Source organism: Carassius gibelio, chromosome A3 (genome assembly GCF_023724105.1).
Source record: "Carassius gibelio isolate Cgi1373 ecotype wild population from Czech Republic chromosome A3, carGib1.2-hapl.c, whole genome shotgun sequence".
Classification (NCBI taxonomy): Eukaryota; Metazoa; Chordata; class Actinopteri; order Cypriniformes; family Cyprinidae; genus Carassius; species Carassius gibelio.
The window spans coordinates 554,751-569,454 of NC_068373.1; the positions used below are offsets into that span (position 1 = coordinate 554,751).

At 38.5% G+C, this 14,704-nt stretch overlaps 12 pseudogenes; all 12 read right to left on the reverse strand.

The window, feature by feature from the left end:
* Window positions 1–74: 74 nt before the first annotated feature.
* Window positions 75–193, reverse strand: LOC127963295 (uncharacterized; annotated as a pseudogene).
* Window positions 194–1,734: 1,541 nt separating this feature from the next.
* Window positions 1,735–1,853, reverse strand: LOC127964945 (uncharacterized; annotated as a pseudogene).
* A 369-nt stretch (window positions 1,854–2,222) lies between these two features.
* On the reverse strand, window positions 2,223–2,341 carry LOC127958505 (uncharacterized; annotated as a pseudogene).
* A 1,409-nt stretch (window positions 2,342–3,750) lies between these two features.
* LOC127963299 (uncharacterized) lies at window positions 3,751–3,869 on the reverse strand (annotated as a pseudogene).
* A 1,262-nt stretch (window positions 3,870–5,131) lies between these two features.
* LOC127964947 (uncharacterized) lies at window positions 5,132–5,250 on the reverse strand (annotated as a pseudogene).
* Window positions 5,251–5,621: 371 nt separating this feature from the next.
* LOC127958509 (uncharacterized) lies at window positions 5,622–5,740 on the reverse strand (annotated as a pseudogene).
* Window positions 5,741–7,141: 1,401 nt separating this feature from the next.
* On the reverse strand, window positions 7,142–7,260 carry LOC127958516 (uncharacterized; annotated as a pseudogene).
* A 1,275-nt stretch (window positions 7,261–8,535) lies between these two features.
* LOC127963968 (uncharacterized) lies at window positions 8,536–8,654 on the reverse strand (annotated as a pseudogene).
* Window positions 8,655–9,025: 371 nt separating this feature from the next.
* On the reverse strand, window positions 9,026–9,144 carry LOC127958528 (uncharacterized; annotated as a pseudogene).
* A 2,323-nt stretch (window positions 9,145–11,467) lies between these two features.
* On the reverse strand, window positions 11,468–11,586 carry LOC127958532 (uncharacterized; annotated as a pseudogene).
* Window positions 11,587–12,864: 1,278 nt separating this feature from the next.
* Window positions 12,865–12,983, reverse strand: LOC127963973 (uncharacterized; annotated as a pseudogene).
* Window positions 12,984–13,353: 370 nt separating this feature from the next.
* Window positions 13,354–13,472, reverse strand: LOC127958538 (uncharacterized; annotated as a pseudogene).
* Between the last annotated feature and the right edge of the window lie 1,232 nt (window positions 13,473–14,704).

The following is a 14,704-nucleotide window of genomic DNA, read 5'->3' on the forward strand; positions in this document are numbered from 1 at the left end:
CTAAGATTCAAAGAATGGGCATTGACTCTTTTTTTTTTCAAGATTATTATATAATTTGTGAAAAATTTACAAAAATCTTAGAGAAACTGGTATTACCAGGGGGTCTCCCATCCAATTACTAACCAGGCCCAAACCTGCTTAGCTTCCGAGCTCAGACATGATCTGGCATAGCCAGGGTGGTATGGCCATAAGCAAAGACTGCTGCAAAGAGAGAGCTATTTAAAGATCAGCCAATCTAATCGCCGGTACATTATATAAGTAGGAAAGAAAACCCTAAAGCTTAAAGCACCTGGTATTCCCAGGCGGTCTCCCATCCAAGCACTAACCAGGCCAATACCTGCTAAGATTAAGAGATCGGGCATTGACTCTTTTTTTTTTTTTTTTTTTTAAAGATTATTATATAATTAGTAATGAATTTCCAATAATATTAGAGCACCTGGTTTTCCGAGGCGGTCTCCCATCCAAACACTAAACAGGTCCATAGCTGCTAAGATTCAAAGATTGGGCATTGACTCTTTTTGTTTCAAGATAATTATATAATTAGTACAAATTTCCAAAAATATTACAGCAACTGGTATTCCGAGGCGGTCTCCCATCCAAGCACTAACCAGGCCAATACCTGCTAAGATTAAGAGATCGGGCATTGACTCTTTTTTTTTTTTTTTTTAAAGATTATTATATAATTAGTAATGAATTTCCAATAATATTAGAGCACCTGGTTTTCCGAGGCGGTCTCCCATCCAAACACTAAACAGGTCCATAGCTGCTAAGATTCAAAGATTGGGCATTGACTCTTTTTGTTTCAAGATAATTATATAATTAGTACAAATTTCCAAAAATATTACAGCAACTGGTATTCCGAGGCGGTCTCCCATCCAAGCACTAAACAGGTCCATACCTTCTAAGATTCAAAGATTGGGCATTTACTCTTTTTTTTTTTTTTTTTTGCAAGATTATTATATAATTTGTGAAAAATTTCCAAAAATCTTAAAGCAACTGGTATTACCAGGGTGTCTCCCATCCAATTACTAACCAGGCCCATACCTGCTAAGATTCAGATATGGGGCATTGACTCCTTTCTTTTTTTCTTGCAAGATTATTATATAATTTGTAAAAAAATTCCAAAAATCTTAAAGCAACTGGTATTACCAGGGGGTCTGCCATCCAATTACTAACCAGGCCGAAACCTGCTTAGTTTCCGAGCTCAGACATGATCTGGCATAGCCAGGGTGGAATGGCCATAAGCGAAGACTGTTGCAAAGAGAGAGCTATTTAAAGATCAGCCAATCTAATCGCCGGTACATTATACAGGACCAAACCTGCTTAGCTTCCGAGAGCAGACGAGATCAGGCATAGCCAGGTTGTTACGGTCGCAAGCGAAGGATACTGCAAAGAGAAGACTATTTAAAGATCAGCCAATCAAATCGCCCATACATTATATAAGTAGGAATGAAAATCCAAAAGCTTACAGCACCTGGTATTCCGAGGCGGTCTCCCATCCAAGCACTAACCAGGCCAATACCTGCTAAGATTAAGAGATCGGGCATTGGCTCTTTTTTTTTAAGATTATTATATAATTAGTAATACATTTCCAATAATATTAGAGCACCTGGTATTACCAGGGGGTCTCCCATCCAAACACTACACAGGTCAATGACTGCTAAGATTCAAAGAATGGGCATTCACTCTTTTTTTTTTCAAGATTATTATATAATTTGTGAAAAATTTACAAAAATCTTAAAGCAACTGGTATTACCAGGGGGTCTCCCATCCAATTACTAACCAGGCCCAAACCTGCTTAGCTTCCGAGCTCAGACATGATCTGGCATAGCCAGGGTGGTATGGCCATAAGCGAAGACTGCTGCAAAGAGAGAGCTATTTAAAGATCAGTCAATCTAATCGCCGGTACATTATATAAGTAGGAAAGAAAACCCTAAAGCTTAAAGCACCTGTTATTCCCAGGCGGTCTCCCATCCAAGCACTAACCAGGCCAATACCTGCTAAGATTAAGAGATCGGGCATTGACTCTTTTTTTTTTTTTTTTTTTTTTTAGATTATTATATAATTAGTAATAAATTTCCAATAATATTAGAGCACCTGGTATTCCGAGGCGGTCTCCCATCCAGACACTAAACAGGTCCATGACTGCTAAGATTCAAAGAATGGGCATTGACTCTTTTTTTTTTCAAGATTATTATATAATTTGTGAAAAATTTACAAAAATCTTAGAGCAACTGGTATTACCAGGGGGTCTCCCATCCAATTACTAACCAGGCCCAAACCTGCTTAGCTTCCGAGCTCAGACATGATCTGGCATAGCCAGGGTGGTATGGCCATAAGCAAAGACTGCTGCAAAGAGAGAGCTATTTAAAGATCAGCCAATCTAATCGCCGGTACATTATATAAGTAGGAAAGAAAACCCTAAAGCTTAAAGCACCTGGTATTCCCAGGCGGTCTCCCATCCAAGCACTAACCAGGCCAATACCTGCTAAGATTAAGAGATCGGGCATTGACTCTTTTTTTTTTTTTTTTTTTTTTTTTTTTTAAAGATTATTATATAATTAGTAATGAATTTCCAATAATATTAGAGCACCTGGTTTTCCGAGGCGGTCTCCCATCCAAACACTAAACAGGTCCATAGCTGCTAAGATTCAAAGATTGGGCATTGACTCTTTTTGTTTCAAGATAATTATATAATTAGTACAAATTTCCAAAAATATTACAGCAACTGGTATTCCGAGGCGGTCTCCCATCCAAGCACTAAACAGGTCCATACCTCCTAAGATTCAAAGATTGGGCATTTACTCTTTTTTTTTTTTGTTTGTTGCAAGATTATTATGTAATTAGTAAAAATTGCCAAAAATATTACAGCAACTGGTATTTCCCGGCCGTCTTCCATCCAAGTACTAACCAGGCAAAACCTGCTATTATTCAGAGATCGGGCATTGACTTTTTTTTTTTTTTCAAGATTATTATATAATTTGTGAAAAATTTCCAAAAATCTTAAAGCAACTGGTATTACCAGGGTGTCTCCCATCCAATTACTAACCAGGCCCATACCTGCTAAGATTCAGATATGGGGCATTGACTCCTTTCTTTTTTTCTTGCAAGATTATTATATAATTTGTGAAAAAATTCCAAAAATCTTAAAGCAACTGGTATTACCAGGGGGTCTGCCATCCAATTACTAACCAGGCCGAAACCTGCTTAGTTTCCGAGCTCAGACATGATCTGGCATAGCCAGGGTAGAATGGCCATAAGCGAAGACTGCTGCAAAGAGAGAGCTATTTAAAGATCAGCCAATCTAATCGCCGGTACATTATACAGGACCAAACCTGCTTAGCTTCCGAGAGCAGACGAGATCAGGCATAGCCAGGTTGTTACGGTCGCAAGCGAAGGATACTGCAAAGAGAAGACTATTTAAAGATCAGCCAATCAAATCGCCCATACATTATATAAGTAGGAATGAAAATCCAAAAGCTTACAGCACCTGGTATTCCGAGGCGGTCTCCCATCCAAGCACTAACCAGGCCAATACCTGCTAAGATTAAGAGATCGGGCATTGGCTCTTTTTTTTTAAGATTATTATATAATTAGTAATAAATTTCCAATAATATTAGAGCACCTGGTATTCCGAGGCGGTCTCCCATCCAGACACTAAACAGGTCCATGACTGCTAAGATTCAAAGAATGGGCATTGACTCTTTTTTTTTTCAAGATTATTATATAATTTGTGAAAAATTTACAAAAATCTTAGAGAAACTGGTATTACCAGGGGGTCTCCCATCCAATTACTAACCAGGCCCAAACCTGCTTAGCTTCCGAGCTCAGACATGATCTGGCATAGCCAGGGTGGTATGGCCATAAGCAAAGACTGCTGCAAAGAGAGAGCTATTTAAAGATCAGCCAATCTAATCGCCGGTACATTATATAAGTAGGAAAGAAAACCCTAAAGCTTAAAGCACCTGGTATTCCCAGGCGGTCTCCCATCCAAGCACTAACCAGGCCAATACCTGCTAAGATTAAGAGATCGGGCATTGACTCTTTTTTTTTTTTTTTTTTTTAAAGATTATTATATAATTAGTAATGAATTTCCAATAATATTAGAGCACCTGGTTTTCCGAGGCGGTCTCCCATCCAAACACTAAACAGGTCCATAGCTGCTAAGATTCAAAGATTGGGCATTGACTCTTTTTGTTTCAAGATAATTATATAATTAGTACAAATTTCCAAAAATATTACAGCAACTGGTATTCCGAGGCGGTCTCCCATCCAAGCACTAAACAGGTCCATACCTTCTAAGATTCAAAGATTGGGCATTTACTCTTTTTTTTTTTTTTTTTTGCAAGATTATTATATAATTTGTGAAAAATTTCCAAAAATCTTAAAGCAACTGGTATTACCAGGGTGTCTCCCATCCAATTACTAACCAGGCCCATACCTGCTAAGATTCAGATATGGGGCATTGACTCCTTTCTTTTTTTCTTGCAAGATTATTATATAATTTGTAAAAAAATTCCAAAAATCTTAAAGCAACTGGTATTACCAGGGGGTCTGCCATCCAATTACTAACCAGGCCGAAACCTGCTTAGTTTCCGAGCTCAGACATGATCTGGCATAGCCAGGGTGGAATGGCCATAAGCGAAGACTGTTGCAAAGAGAGAGCTATTTAAAGATCAGCCAATCTAATCGCCGGTACATTATACAGGACCAAACCTGCTTAGCTTCCGAGAGCAGACGAGATCAGGCATAGCCAGGTTGTTACGGTCGCAAGCGAAGGATACTGCAAAGAGAAGACTATTTAAAGATCAGCCAATCAAATCGCCCATACATTATATAAGTAGGAATGAAAATCCAAAAGCTTACAGCACCTGGTATTCCGAGGCGGTCTCCCATCCAAGCACTAACCAGGCCAATACCTGCTAAGATTAAGAGATCGGGCATTGGCTCTTTTTTTTTAAGATTATTATATAATTAGTAATACATTTCCAATAATATTAGAGCACCTGGTATTACCAGGGGGTCTCCCATCCAAACACTACACAGGTCAATGACTGCTAAGATTCAAAGAATGGGCATTCACTCTTTTTTTTTTCAAGATTATTATATAATTTGTGAAAAATTTACAAAAATCTTAAAGCAACTGGTATTACCAGGGGGTCTCCCATCCAATTACTAACCAGGCCCAAACCTGCTTAGCTTCCGAGCTCAGACATGATCTGGCATAGCCAGGGTGGTATGGCCATAAGCGAAGACTGCTGCAAAGAGAGAGCTATTTAAAGATCAGTCAATCTAATCGCCGGTACATTATATAAGTAGGAAAGAAAACCCTAAAGCTTAAAGCACCTGTTATTCCCAGGCGGTCTCCCATCCAAGCACTAACCAGGCCAATACCTGCTAAGATTAAGAGATCGGGCATTGACTCTTTTTTTTTTTTTTTTTTTTTTTTAGATTATTATATAATTAGTAATAAATTTCCAATAATATTAGAGCACCTGGTATTCCGAGGCGGTCTCCCATCCAGACACTAAACAGGTCCATGACTGCTAAGATTCAAAGAATGGGCATTGACTCTTTTTTTTTTTCAAGATTATTATATAATTTGTGAAAAATTTACAAAAATCTTAGAGCAACTGGTATTACCAGGGGGTCTCCCATCCAATTACTAACCAGGCCCAAACCTGCTTAGCTTCCGAGCTCAGACATGATCTGGCATAGCCAGGGTGGTATGGCCATAAGCAAAGACTGCTGCAAAGAGAGAGCTATTTAAAGATCAGCCAATCTAATCGCCGGTACATTATATAAGTAGGAAAGAAAACCCTAAAGCTTAAAGCACCTGGTATTCCCAGGCGGTCTCCCATCCAAGCACTAACCAGGCCAATACCTGCTAAGATTAAGAGATCGGGCATTGACTCTTTTTTTTTTTTTTTTTTTTAAAGATTATTATATAATTAGTAATGAATTTCCAATAATATTAGAGCACCTGGTTTTCCGAGGCGGTCTCCCATCCAAACACTAAACAGGTCCATAGCTGCTAAGATTCAAAGATTGGGCATTGACTCTTTTTGTTTCAAGATAATTATATAATTAGTACAAATTTCCAAAAATATTACAGCAACTGGTATTCCGAGGCGGTCTCCCATCCAAGCACTAAACAGGTCCATACCTCCTAAGATTCAAAGATTGGGCATTTACTCTTTTTTTTTTTTTTTTTGTTGCAAGATTATTATGTAATTAGTAAAAATTGCCAAAAATATTACAGCAACTGGTATTTCCCGGCCGTCTTCCATCCAAGTACTAACCAGGCAAAACCTGCTATTATTCAGAGATCGGGCATTGACTTTTTTTTTTTTTTCAAGATTATTATATAATTTGTGAAAAATTTCCAAAAATCTTAAAGCAACTGGTATTACCAGGGTGTCTCCCATCCAATTACTAACCAGGCCCATACCTGCTAAGATTCAGATATGGGGCATTGACTCCTTTCTTTTTTTCTTGCAAGATTATTATATAATTTGTGAAAAAATTCCAAAAATCTTAAAGCAACTGGTATTACCAGGGGGTCTGCCATCCAATTACTAACCAGGCCGAAACCTGCTTAGTTTCCGAGCTCAGACATGATCTGGCATAGCCAGGGTGGAATGGCCATAAGCGAAGACTGCTGCAAAGAGAGAGCTATTTAAAGATCAGCCAATCTAATCGCCGGTACATTATACAGGACCAAACCTGCTTAGCTTCCGAGAGCAGACGAGATCAGGCATAGCCAGGTTGTTACGGTCGCAAGCGAAGGATACTGCAAAGAGAAGACTATTTAAAGATCAGCCAATCAAATCGCCCATACATTATATAAGTATGAATGAAAATCCAAAAGCTTACAGCACCTGGTATTCCGAGGCGGTCTCCCATCCAAGCACTAACCAGGCCAATACCTGCTAAGATTAAGAGATCGGGCATTGGCTCTTTTTTTTTAAGATTATTATATAATTAGTAATAAATTTCCAATAATATTAGAGCACCTGGTATTCCGAGGCGGTCTCCCATCCAGACACTAAACAGGTCCATGACTGCTAAGATTCAAAGAATGGGCATTGACTCTTTTTTTTTTCAAGATTATTATATAATTTGTGAAAAATTTACAAAAATCTTAGAGCAACTGGTATTACCAGGGGGTCTCCCATCCAATTACTAACCAGGCCCAAACCTGCTTAGCTTCCGAGCTCAGACATGATCTGGCATAGCCAGGGTGGTATGGCCATAAGCAAAGACTGCTGCAAAGAGAGAGCTATTTAAAGATCAGCCAATCTAATCGCCGGTACATTATATAAGTAGGAAAGAAAACCCTAAAGCTTAAAGCACCTGGTATTCCCAGGCGGTCTCCCATCCAAGCACTAACCAGGCCAATACCTGCTAAGATTAAGAGATTGGGCATTGACTCTTTTTTTTTTTTTTTTTTTTTTTTTTTTTTTTTAAAGATTATTATATAATTAGTAATGAATTTCCAATAATATTAGAGCACCTGGTTTTCCGAGGCGGTCTCCCATCCAAACACTAAACAGGTCCATAGCTGCTAAGATTCAAAGATTGGGCATTGACTCTTTTTGTTTCAAGATAATTATATAATTAGTACAAATTTCCAAAAATATTACAGCAACTGGTATTCCGAGGCGGTCTCCCATCCAAGCACTAAACAGGTCCATACCTCCTAAGATTCAAAGATTGGGCATTTACTCTTTTTTTTTTTTTTGTTGCAAGATTATTATATAATTTGTGAAAAATTTCCAAAAATCTTAAAGCAACTGGTATTACCAGGGTGTCTCCCATCCAATTACTAACCAGGCCCATACCTGCTAAGATTCAGATATGGGGCATTGACTCCTTTCTTTTTTTCTTGCAAGATTATTATATAATTTGTAAAAAAATTCCAAAAATCTTAAAGCAACTGGTATTACCAGGGGGTCTGCCATCCAATTACTAACCAGGCCGAAACCTGCTTAGTTTCCGAGCTCAGACATGATCTGGCATAGCCAGGGTGGAATGGCCATAAGCGAAGACTGTTGCAAAGAGAGAGCTATTTAAAGATCAGCCAATCTAATCGCCGGTACATTATACAGGACCAAACCTGCTTAGCTTCCGAGAGCAGACGAGATCAGGCATAGCCAGGTTGTTACGGTCGCAAGCGAAGGATACTGCAAAGAGAAGACTATTTAAAGATCAGCCAATCAAATCGCCCATACATTATATAAGTAGGAATGAAAATCCAAAAGCTTACAGCACCTGGTATTCCGAGGCGGTCTCCCATCCAAGCACTAACCAGGCCAATACCTGCTAAGATTAAGAGATCGGGCATTGGCTCTTTTTTTTTTAAGATTATTATATAATTAGTAATACATTTCCAATAATATTAGAGCACCTGGTATTACCAGGGGGTCTCCCATCCAAACACTACACAGGTCAATGACTGCTAAGATTCAAAGAATGGGCATTCACTCTTTTTTTTTTCAAGATTATTATATAATTTGTGAAAAATTTACAAAAATCTTAAAGCAACTGGTATTACCAGGGGGTCTCCCATCCAATTACTAACCAGGCCGAAACCTGCTTAGCTTCCGAGCTCAGACATGATCTGGCATAGCCAGGGTGGTATGGCCATAAGCGAAGACTGCTGCAAACAGAGAGCTATTTAAAGATCAGTCAATCTAATCGCCGGTACATTATATAAGTAGGAAAGAAAACCCTAAAGCTTAAAGCACCTGTTATTCCCAGGCGGTCTCCCATCCAAGCACTAACCAGGCCAATACCTGCTAAGATTAAGAGATCGGGCATTGACTCTTTTTTTTTTTTTTTTTTTTTTTTTAGATTATTATATAATTAGTAATAAATTTCCAATAATATTAGAGCACCTGGTATTCCGAGGCGGTCTCCCATCCAGACACTAAACAGGTCCATGACTGCTAAGATTCAAAGAATGGGCATTGACTCTTTTTTTTTTCAAGATTATTATATAATTTGTGAAAAATTTACAAAAATCTTAGAGCAACTGGTATTACCAGGGGGTCTCCCATCCAATTACTAACCAGGCCCAAACCTGCTTAGCTTCCGAGCTCAGACATGATCTGGCATAGCCAGGGTGGTATGGCCATAAGCAAAGACTGCTGCAAAGAGAGAGCTATTTAAAGATCAGCCAATCTAATCGCCGGTACATTATATAAGTAGGAAAGAAAACCCTAAAGCTTAAAGCACCTGGTATTCCCAGGCGGTCTCCCATCCAAGCACTAACCAGGCCAATACCTGCTAAGATTAAGAGATCGGGCATTGACTCTTTTTTTTTTTTTTTTTTTTTTTTTTTTTAAAGATTATTATATAATTAGTAATGAATTTCCAATAATATTAGAGCACCTGGTTTTCCGAGGCGGTCTCCCATCCAAACACTAAACAGGTCCATAGCTGCTAAGATTCAAAGATTGGGCATTGACTCTTTTTGTTTCAAGATAATTATATAATTAGTACAAATTTCCAAAAATATTACAGCAACTGGTATTCCGAGGCGGTCTCCCATCCAAGCACTAAACAGGTCCATACCTCCTAAGATTCAAAGATTGGGCATTTACTCTTTTTTTTTTTTTTTTTGTTGCAAGATTATTATGTAATTAGTAAAAATTGCCAAAAATATTACAGCAACTGGTATTTCCCGGCCGTCTTCCATCCAAGTACTAACCAGGCAAAACCTGCTATTATTCAGAGATCGGGCATTGACTTTTTTTTTTTTTTCAAGATTATTATATAATTTGTGAAAAATTTCCAAAAATCTTAAAGCAACTGGTATTACCAGGGTGTCTCCCATCCAATTACTAACCAGGCCCATACCTGCTAAGATTCAGATATGGGGCATTGACTCCTTTCTTTTTTTCTTGCAAGATTATTATATAATTTGTGAAAAAATTCCAAAAATCTTAAAGCAACTGGTATTACCAGGGGGTCTGCCATCCAATTACTAACCAGGCCGAAACCTGCTTAGTTTCCGAGCTCAGACATGATCTGGCATAGCCAGGGTGGTATGGCCATAAGCAAAGACTGCTGCAAAGAGAGAGCTATTTAAAGATCAGCCAATCTAATCGCCGGTACATTATATAAGTAGGAAAGAAAACCCTAAAGCTTAAAGCACCTGGTATTCCCAGGCGGTCTCCCATCCAAGCACTAACCAGGCCAATACCTGCTAAGATTAAGAGATCGGGCATTGACTCTTTTTTTTTTTTTTTTTTTTAAAGATTATTATATAATTAGTAATGAATTTCCAATAATATTAGAGCACCTGGTTTTCCGAGGCGGTCTCCCATCCAAACACTAAACAGGTCCATAGCTGCTAAGATTCAAAGATTGGGCATTGACTCTTTTTGTTTCAAGATAATTATATAATTAGTACAAATTTCCAAAAATATTACAGCAACTGGTATTCCGAGGCGGTCTCCCATCCAAGCACTAAACAGGTCCATACCTCCTAAGATTCAAAGATTGGGCATTTACTCTTTTTTTTTTTTTTTTTGTTGCAAGATTATTATGTAATTAGTAAAAATTGCCAAAAATATTACAGCAACTGGTATTTCCCGGCCGTCTTCCATCCAAGTACTAACCAGGCAAAACCTGCTATTATTCAGAGATCGGGCATTGACTTTTTTTTTTTTTTCAAGATTATTATATAATTTGTGAAAAATTTCCAAAAATCTTAAAGCAACTGGTATTACCAGGGTGTCTCCCATCCAATTACTAACCAGGCCCATACCTGCTAAGATTCAGATATGGGGCATTGACTCCTTTCTTTTTTTCTTGCAAGATTATTATATAATTTGTGAAAAAATTCCAAAAATCTTAAAGCAACTGGTATTACCAGGGGGTCTGCCATCCAATTACTAACCAGGCCGAAACCTGCTTAGTTTCCGAGCTCAGACATGATCTGGCATAGCCAGGGTGGAATGGCCATAAGCGAAGACTGCTGCAAAGAGAGAGCTATTTAAAGATCAGCCAATCTAATCGCCGGTACATTATACAGGACCAAACCTGCTTAGCTTCCGAGAGCAGACGAGATCAGGCATAGCCAGGTTGTTACGGTCGCAAGCGAAGGATACTGCAAAGAGAAGACTATTTAAAGATCAGCCAATCAAATCGCCCATACATTATATAAGTATGAATGAAAATCCAAAAGCTTACAGCACCTGGTATTCCGAGGCGGTCTCCCATCCAAGCACTAACCAGGCCAATACCTGCTAAGATTAAGAGATCGGGCATTGGCTCTTTTTTTTTAAGATTATTATATAATTAGTAATAAATTTCCAATAATATTAGAGCACCTGGTATTCCGAGGCGGTCTCCCATCCAGACACTAAACAGGTCCATGACTGCTAAGATTCAAAGAATGGGCATTGACTCTTTTTTTTTTCAAGATTATTATATAATTTGTGAAAAATTTACAAAAATCTTAGAGCAACTGGTATTACCAGGGGGTCTCCCATCCAATTACTAACCAGGCCCAAACCTGCTTAGCTTCCGAGCTCAGACATGATCTGGCATAGCCAGGGTGGTATGGCCATAAGCAAAGACTGCTGCAAAGAGAGAGCTATTTAAAGATCAGCCAATCTAATCGCCGGTACATTATATAAGTAGGAAAGAAAACCCTAAAGCTTAAAGCACCTGGTATTCCCAGGCGGTCTCCCATCCAAGCACTAACCAGGCCAATACCTGCTAAGATTAAGAGATTGGGCATTGACTCTTTTTTTTTTTTTTTTTTTTTTTTTTTTTTTTTTTTAAAGATTATTATATAATTAGTAATGAATTTCCAATAATATTAGAGCACCTGGTTTTCCGAGGCGGTCTCCCATCCAAACACTAAACAGGTCCATAGCTGCTAAGATTCAAAGATTGGGCATTGACTCTTTTTGTTTCAAGATAATTATATAATTAGTACAAATTTCCAAAAATATTACAGCAACTGGTATTCCGAGGCGGTCTCCCATCCAAGCACTAAACAGGTCCATACCTCCTAAGATTCAAAGATTGGGCATTTACTCTTTTTTTTTTTTTTGTTGCAAGATTATTATATAATTTGTGAAAAATTTCCAAAAATCTTAAAGCAACTGGTATTACCAGGGTGTCTCCCATCCAATTACTAACCAGGCCCATACCTGCTAAGATTCAGATATGGGGCATTGACTCCTTTCTTTTTTTCTTGCAAGATTATTATATAATTTGTAAAAAAATTCCAAAAATCTTAAAGCAACTGGTATTACCAGGGGGTCTGCCATCCAATTACTAACCAGGCCGAAACCTGCTTAGTTTCCGAGCTCAGACATGATCTGGCATAGCCAGGGTGGAATGGCCATAAGCGAAGACTGTTGCAAAGAGAGAGCTATTTAAAGATCAGCCAATCTAATCGCCGGTACATTATACAGGACCAAACCTGCTTAGCTTCCGAGAGCAGACGAGATCAGGCATAGCCAGGTTGTTACGGTCGCAAGCGAAGGATACTGCAAAGAGAAGACTATTTAAAGATCAGCCAATCAAATCGCCCATACATTATATAAGTAGGAATGAAAATCCAAAAGCTTACAGCACCTGGTATTCCGAGGCGGTCTCCCATCCAAGCACTAACCAGGCCAATACCTGCTAAGATTAAGAGATCGGGCATTGGCTCTTTTTTTTTTAAGATTATTATATAATTAGTAATACATTTCCAATAATATTAGAGCACCTGGTATTACCAGGGGGTCTCCCATCCAAACACTACACAGGTCAATGACTGCTAAGATTCAAAGAATGGGCATTCACTCTTTTTTTTTTCAAGATTATTATATAATTTGTGAAAAATTTACAAAAATCTTAAAGCAACTGGTATTACCAGGGGGTCTCCCATCCAATTACTAACCAGGCCGAAACCTGCTTAGCTTCCGAGCTCAGACATGATCTGGCATAGCCAGGGTGGTATGGCCATAAGCGAAGACTGCTGCAAACAGAGAGCTATTTAAAGATCAGTCAATCTAATCGCCGGTACATTATATAAGTAGGAAAGAAAACCCTAAAGCTTAAAGCACCTGTTATTCCCAGGCGGTCTCCCATCCAAGCACTAACCAGGCCAATACCTGCTAAGATTAAGAGATCGGGCATTGACTCTTTTTTTTTTTTTTTTTTTTTTTTAGATTATTATATAATTAGTAATAAATTTCCAATAATATTAGAGCACCTGGTATTCCGAGGCGGTCTCCCATCCAGACACTAAACAGGTCCATGACTGCTAAGATTCAAAGAATGGGCATTGACTCTTTTTTTTTTCAAGATTATTATATAATTTGTGAAAAATTTACAAAAATCTTAGAGCAACTGGTATTACCAGGGGGTCTCCCATCCAATTACTAACCAGGCCCAAACCTGCTTAGCTTCCGAGCTCAGACATGATCTGGCATAGCCAGGGTGGTATGGCCATAAGCAAAGACTGCTGCAAAGAGAGAGCTATTTAAAGATCAGCCAATCTAATCGCCGGTACATTATATAAGTAGGAAAGAAAACCCTAAAGCTTAAAGCACCTGGTATTCCCAGGCGGTCTCCCATCCAAGCACTAACCAGGCCAATACCTGCTAAGATTAAGAGATCGGGCATTGACTCTTTTTTTTTTTTTTTTTTTTTTTTTTTTTAAAGATTATTATATAATTAGTAATGAATTTCCAATAATATTAGAGCACCTGGTTTTCCGAGGCGGTCTCCCATCCAAACACTAAACAGGTCCATAGCTGCTAAGATTCAAAGATTGGGCATTGACTCTTTTTGTTTCAAGATAATTATATAATTAGTACAAATTTCCAAAAATATTACAGCAACTGGTATTCCGAGGCGGTCTCCCATCCAAGCACTAAACAGGTCCATACCTCCTAAGATTCAAAGATTGGGCATTTACTCTTTTTTTTTTTTTTTTTGTTGCAAGATTATTATGTAATTAGTAAAAATTGCCAAAAATATTACAGCAACTGGTATTTCCCGGCCGTCTTCCATCCAAGTACTAACCAGGCAAAACCTGCTATTATTCAGAGATCGGGCATTGACTTTTTTTTTTTTTTCAAGATTATTATATAATTTGTGAAAAATTTCCAAAAATCTTAAAGCAACTGGTATTACCAGGGTGTCTCCCATCCAATTACTAACCAGGCCCATACCTGCTAAGATTCAGATATGGGGCATTGACTCCTTTCTTTTTTTCTTGCAAGATTATTATATAATTTGTGAAAAAATTCCAAAAATCTTAAAGCAACTGGTATTACCAGGGGGTCTGCCATCCAATTACTAACCAGGCCGAAACCTGCTTAGTTTCCGAGCTCAGACATGATCTGGCATAGCCAGGGTAGAATGGCCATAAGCGAAGACTGCTGCAAAGAGAGAGCTATTTAAAGATCAGCCAATCTAATCGCCGGTACATTATACAGGACCAAACCTGCTTAGCTTCCGAGAGCAGACGAGATCAGGCATAGCCAGGTTGTTACGGTCGCAAGCGAAGGATACTGCAAAGAGAAGACTATTTAAAGATCAGCCAATCAAATCGCCCATACATTATATAAGTAGGAATGAAAATCCAAAAGCTTACAGCACCTGGTATTCCGAGGCGGTCTCCCATCCAAGCACTAACCAGGCCAATACCTGCTAAGATTAAGAGATCGGGCATTGGCTCTTT